This window comes from Canis aureus, chromosome 9, assembly GCF_053574225.1.
Source record: "Canis aureus isolate CA01 chromosome 9, VMU_Caureus_v.1.0, whole genome shotgun sequence".
Lineage (NCBI taxonomy): Eukaryota > Metazoa > Chordata > Mammalia > Carnivora > Canidae > Canis > Canis aureus.
This window is the reverse complement of record NC_135619.1, coordinates 75,146,701-75,153,242: the sequence shown is the minus strand read 5'-3', so window position 1 is coordinate 75,153,242 and position 6,542 is coordinate 75,146,701. Positions and strand designations below refer to the sequence as shown.

The 6,542-nt window shown below is 69.7% G+C and overlaps 1 long non-coding RNA gene across 1 annotated transcript; it reads right to left on the bottom strand.

The window, feature by feature from the left end:
- Positions 1-474: 474 nt before the first annotated feature.
- LOC144320218 (uncharacterized) lies at positions 475-2,494 on the bottom strand. Its single transcript, XR_013385779.1, has 2 exons — positions 1,770-2,494; positions 475-734 (listed from the first exon to the last, which is right to left on the bottom strand). It is a non-coding gene; the product is annotated as an uncharacterized LOC144320218 (long non-coding RNA).
- Between the last annotated feature and the right edge of the window lie 4,048 nt (positions 2,495-6,542).

The following is a 6,542-nucleotide window of genomic DNA, read 5'->3' as shown; positions in this document are numbered from 1 at the left end:
GCTGTATCCCCAGGGGCTCGCCAAGTCCCCGAGGGTGTGGCGGAGGCAAGAAGCCATCAGCTGGCCCCCCCTTCCCTGCCTGGCGTAGGCCCCCAGCGGGTTGCAGGGGGTCGGGGCTCACAGGCAGGTTCTGTTTGGGGGCTCCTGCTCCCCAGGGCTGCAGTGGCCCGGGACAGCCCCAAGAGCCGCAGGTTCCCGGTCTGTCTCCCCTTCCTCCACCCGTTCCTCGTGAGGCTCTCCTACTTAGGGCGGCTGTGCGCAGCCTCAGGCCTCTCAGAATCACCAGGGAACGCGGGAGGGATGCCGACTCCTGGCCCATCCCATGGCCCATCCTACGGGCTGAGCCCAGGCCTGGGGGCTCTTCACTAGCACCCCCCACCCCCGCCCAGTGATTCAGCCACATGGCGAAGCTTGAACACCCCTGACTCGGAATACTGGTTTAGCTACTTTGATAGAGACGGAAATAACCGCGGCTTTAACGAGACACAAGTTTATTTCTCTGCAGAAGACAGGCCGTCAGCCGTCCCAGGAGCTGGGGCTGTGTCTGCCGAGCCGGTCCCAGGCAGAGCCACCAACTGTGTCAGGTTGCCCAGACAGAGGGGGTCTCCTAGGCCATGAGACTTTGGGCGCTAGAACCAGAAAGTCCCCGGCAAGCCAGGATGATTCCTGTGACCATGTCCGGGGAGGCCCTCTGTGTGCACAGCTAGAGCAGGCTCAGCACCGCAGGCCGGGTTCTGGGGGGACAGGGCAAGGAGAAAGGGGGGCGAGTGTCCCCGGGAGGCCGGATGCCTCTCCTGTCACCTCGCTCTGCGCAGAGCCTCCCGCTGACAGCCCAGGGGCTTCTGTCACTAAAGAGAATGACTCCTGGGACCCAAAGTAGGAGCTGCCTGTCTTGGAGGCCCCAGGGATCGAGGGGGCCGATTGCGAGCCCCCAGCCCACTGCCACCTGTGGGCCCCCCATACCAACCCGCCCATGAGGTAATGCCATCTCTGGGGTGAACCCTCGCTCTGTCCCACATCAGTGCTCTGGCCGCAGTGGCTCCTGGGCTTTCCAGCAAGTCCTGTGAGGTGGGTCCCAACACCCCTCTTAGAAGGAGGAAGGGATGAGCGCTCTGAGAGGCAGGGGGACTGGCCAAGGTCACCTGCTGGTAGGCGGCAGAGCTGAGATTGGAAGCCACAGACCCGGGGACTCTCTGTGTGTGTCAGGATCGGGGAGCAGAGGAGGGTCCTCCATCACTCCAACCCCTCAGCCCTCCAACCTGGCCCCCACCCACAGCCAGAGCCTCCGGCCCGCCCGGGGTGGCAGCTGGCCGGGGTGCCAGGACAGGGTGACGCTGCGAGCGGCCTCCTCTCCTCCACCTGGCTCCAGGAGGCCGCAGCTCAGGGCAGAGGAGACGGTGTGGCCCAGAGGCCTGGCTCAGGGAGGTGGGAGAGGAGAGGGTTCGAGGGCCCTACAGGGATCCCCCACCCCCCAATCAGAGGGGCTGATGCCAGCAGCGGGGCTTGGTGGGAGACCACAGGGCCGGGCCCAGGGTGGGGACCTGGCCACCCCACCCACGATCCATTCCTCTGGGATTGGAAGGAAGAGGGAGGGGCCACGATGAGGTCTGGGGAGGAAAGGACCGACAGCCCCGGGGACGCGGTGAAGCTTTGAACACACATTTATTTTCATCAGTCATGTGCCCACACTGTACAAAATGACTCTGAGCTACAGAACAGGAGACACCCCAGAAGAGCCCCCCACCCCCACCCTCACCCCCTGGTCTCACTTGGGCCGAGCGGATGGCGGAGAGCGCTGTCGTATTAAGTCACGGCCAACCGGCTGCGCGGTCAGGGGGCAGCATCACTGCCAAGAGCCTCTGGACTCCTGAGAGCAGGGTGGCCTCTGCCCGGCGGCGCGGGGCTCCAGGGCGCTCCCACGGAGCGGGTGGCGAGCAGTTGGCTGGGCGAAAGCAGAAGGTGCTGGCTGGAGGCGTGACCCTCCTCCCGGCAGCCAGGGGTCCTGCAGTCTGGGCCTCACCTCCACCCCTCCCTCCCACCCATGTGCAGGTGGGGCTCAGGGTCAGCAGGTGACTGGCCCAAGGGCACCCAGCGCGGCATGGCCTGGTGGACCTCGAACCCAGACCCGTGTGACCTGCCGTCCAGGCTGCCCTGTGTTTCCTCTAAACACTGGGCGGAGGAGGCAGGGATTGGGGGGCGCCCCAGCCACCCCTGCTCCCCCAGAGGCTGCGGCCGTCCCTCCGGGGGTCAGCCTCATCTCCCCGGCGGGCGGGAGGTGGGCACCGAGCCCTTCCCCGCGCTCCCCCGGCTGCGCCCGACCTGCCTCCCACCGGGGCTGGGGCGTCCCCACCGCCTGGGCGTCGCCTCTCAACCGCGTGCCCCGCGCCCCCGCGCCCCTGCCCGGCTCACCCCGCTCACCCCGCCGGGGAAGCCCGAAAGCCCGGGGAGCGCGGGCCGCCGGCAGGTACCAGGTACGGAGGGACCCGGCGCACGCGGGGTGGGGCCGCCCCGCTGCGCACCCCGCGGTCCCCGCGCCCGCCGCCCGCCCCGGCCCGCCCCGGCCCGCCCGGGACCCCGCGCCCGGGCCGGCTGGCTCCTCGCAGGGGCGCGTGGGCGTCCGGCCGCCGCCGCCGGGCCCGCCGGGGCTAGTGGTCCTAAACATTTCACAATTGCGCTACAGAACTGTTGAACTGTTAAGAACCACTGGACCCAGCGCGCCGGGAAGTCCGCGGGCGCCCCCAGAGCCGCCGGCCCCGCCGCCCGCCCGCCGAGCCCCGCGAGCCCGGGCGTCCCGCGCGCGTCCCCTCCGCCTGCGCCCCGAGGCCCAGCGGCTGCGTCCGAGCGGCCGCGGCGCCTTTTAAGCCGGGCGGCCGCCCTCCCTCCCCCGCCGGAATGCGACCGCGCCGCGCCGGCCCGACCGGTTTTTCCGGGCGGGGCTGCTCCCGGGCCGGCGGGTCGCGCGGCGGGGCGTCCGGGGCCCGGGACCTGCTCGGCGCGCCCGCGCGGGGGCGGCCCTGACTCACCGGCCCGCGGCCCCGCCCCCGGCGCCCGCCCCGCGCACCTGGCGTCCCCGCGCGGCTCCAGGCCCGGCCACCGCGCGCGCTCCCTGGGCCCGGACCCGGCCTCGCCGCGGGGCTGGGGGCGGGGACGCCGGCGAGCTGGCCCCGCGGGCGGCCGACAGGTGCGGCCGGAGCCCCCCCGCCCCGGGCCGCCCCGCGCAGGGGGGAGGGGCGCGGCCGCGGGCCCGGACACGCCCCCGCCCCTCTCACTTCAAAGAGATCCCCGTGGGAGGGAACAAAGAGAAAGTGAAACTAGGCGAGGGCCGCGGGGAGCGACACGACGCGCCCGGCCGGTGTCTGGCTCTCAGCCCCGGCCGCGCTCTCCTCGGAGCGCACGAGGGTCCCCGGGGCGCCCCCGCGGCCGGCCGCCCCTCCCCCACGGCCCCCGCCCCGCCCCCCCGCGTGCGTCAGCCGAGCTGCGCTGGGCCTGCCCACTTAGTCACCTGGGAGGTTAGGGCCCCACCTCCGAGGCCCCGGGCTCACAGGGCTGCCCACCGAGGGCACAGAGGGGCTTTGGGACGGAAGGTCTGGAGGGAGGCGGCCCTGGGGTCCTCAGCCCCATTCAGAGCCACCGGTGGGGCTGCGCGGGCCGTTGAGCCAAGAGGGTGCTTACACACCCGCGCACACGCACCCAGCGCACCCCGCCCCCGACGAGGGTCCTCCGGGCCCCCTCCCCCACCACACCGATCCCACGCGAGGACGCAGCCGCCTAGCTGCCAAGCTCGAGGGACACGAGACATTTCCACATGCGCCCTGGGCAGTTTACCTGTCACCACCCTGCCACGTGAGTGGCAGAGGTTTTATTCTTTGCACTTTGCAGTTGGAGAAACAGGCTCGCCCAGGGGACGTCACTGCTCCCAGGCTGAAGGCTCTGGGGGGCGCGGGGGGGGGGCAGGGGGGAGCACGTCTCCACGCCCAGCACCTCTGCTGAGTCCACAGGCCTGTGTCCCGAGCTCGTGCTCGGGGTCAGACACTGGGGCGGGGGTAGGGGATGCGACCCGGAGGGGGAGGTGGCGCAGAGGCACGTGGCCAAGGAGCAAGGAGCGGAGCTCGGGCATGTCTCCCCGTCACCACTGCCAGGGCCATCACCACATGGGCAGGAGCCCCCCTCTCCTGTCCCCAGCGCCCTGGCACAGCCCAGGCTGGGGCAGACCCCTCCCTATACACAACACCCTCCCCCCAGTGCCCTCTCCTCATCCAGCAAAGGTGGGTCACTGGGTCCCGCATCAAAGGGGACTGGTGAGGTGAGGACAGACAAGAAGACAAGGACAAGAAGCTGTGCTTCCCACTTGCACTGTGCCCAGAAAGGGAACTTCCTGTCCTGAAAAGAAATCAGGTGAGCCGTCCCCAGGAGCAGGGTGGCCTGGGTGCCCTGACTGGGACGTCTGGCTTTATGATGGGAAACACTGGGTACCGCAGATTGTGGCCTAAGCAAGAGGGAGACAGGTTTCCAGAGATGACCCTGCGATCCCGGTGACTTGAGAGGGGCCGCTGGGAGCCAGGCCTCACCCAGCGAGGGATTAGTGGGTGCAAGCAGCGCAGCTGTCCAAGGAGTCGGGGCCCCCCGAGCTCCTCTCCGCAGCCCCCATGGCTCCCTCCAGAGGCGAGGAGGCTGCCCCAGTGCCAGGCGGGCCCGGAGCCCAGCTCCGCCGTGTGCCTTCGCACAACCCAGAGCGCAGGACGGGCCTCAGTGTCCTCGGCTGTAGAGCGGGAAGGAAGATGAACCGGCCCCCCCCCCGGGGACGAGGCGAGCTAGCACACGGCGGGAGGGGAGCCCCCAACACGGTCCCCACGTGGCTCTCCCGCCGGGTGCTGTGTGCCGGGCCCTAGGCGACGGGCCCTTGGCCGCCCTGTTGCCGCTCCGTGATTCTCAGAGACGCTCCCCTCCAGTCCAGACTGGCCCCTCCCCAGGAATGACAAAATGGCTCTGAGGAAGCTTCCAGGCATGCTCCCGTGACTTTCCAAGCTTCCAGACACACGCCCTGTCCGGGAGCCATGCCTGGTAGGGTTCTGTGTCCCACAGGTGTGTGCAGGGCACAGACCGAGAATGGGGGCCTCTCCCCATCTGCCCAGCTGGCAGGAGCTGGCAGTGACCCACTGGGGGAAAAGCCAGATGACCATGTGCCCTCCGTGGGACACCCAGGACACAGTGGGAGTTTCCGCCCCGGCAGGATACCCATCCCTGGATCCAGTGGGCACTTCTACACCGGCAGGTTGACACCTGCTCTGGGAGGGTGCCCCATGTGGGCTGATGTGAGCCACCTGCAGCTTTCACAATCCGGGGCTCCTCGGGGTCTGAGAGAAGTGCTGAGTACTGAGTGGCCGTGAGCAACAGGCTCTGCCCCAGCCCCTGGCAAGCAGAGCCCAAGGGGTGGCGGCCTCCGGAGAGCTCTGGGTTCTGGGGACAGAGCGGCGGGGCGTGGGACCCGAGACGCAGCCTCCTCCCTCCTGGCCTCCGCCAGGCTTCCGTCCAACTGTCCCACCCTGCCGGCAGCCACCCCCTGTCAAGCCCCGAGTCCCCTTCCTCCCCCACACACCCCACTCATGGGGCCTTCATCAGGGTGTGGGGCAAAGGCTCCTCGGGACCAGCCATGCTCATGCGGTGCTCCCTGGTTGTGCAAGGCCCAGGCACACCCGTGTCTGGGCGAGAATCTGGAAGGCTGCCAGCCAAGGTGCCAGCCTGGGCCTGGGAACCGGGCTGAGAAGCCTGGGGGTGCGGGCGGAGCCACCCCCAGCCCGGCCCACCTGGGAGAGGTCCCAGCTGCTCGGTGGATGCCAAGAGCTCTTGCGGGTCATGCTTTCGCCCAGCATCTACAGGGCACGTGCCCTCAGGCTGGGCCCGGCTCCCCGGAGCCTGCAACCCAGGGGCCAGACGGACAGAGGGACACACGGATGGGAATCCTCCTGTGGGCAGTCAGAGGTTCGAGGTAGCAGAGAACTGGGACGGGGGTACCCCTCACCCCCACGCCCCCTCCCTGCCCCCACACTCATGCTCAGCAAGGAGGGCTCAGGGGTCCTCAGCCTCTGGCCGGGCCAGGCCCAGAGTCACACGGCGGTGGTGGGCCTGAGCCCAGGGGTGCCCTCGCCCCACTGGGCTGCTTATAGCTGGGACAGAGCACACCGGCCGGGGTCCAGACAGCTGACTCAGCCCCAGCCAGGCCTCTGACAAGGCTCAGGGCCGTCCCCTGCCTTGAGAGCCACCCCGACCCAGGGCCACCACACGCCTCCCCGAGCAGGGCTATGGGCATGGGGCCAGACTGAACCCCGCGCGCCGCTCGGACAGCGACTGGGACGGACCCGGAGGACTAGCGAGAGGGGACGGTCCCGTCAGCACAAGGGGAGTCCGGGCAGAGGCTGCCCCGAGGAGGGGCCTTCAAGCTTCGAGAATGAGAAGGATCGGAGCAAAGGAGACAGGACAGGGGTTGTCTGGAGCGGGGGAGCGGGAGAGGGCTGGCCCGGCTCACACACCTCCGTCCTGCTGCC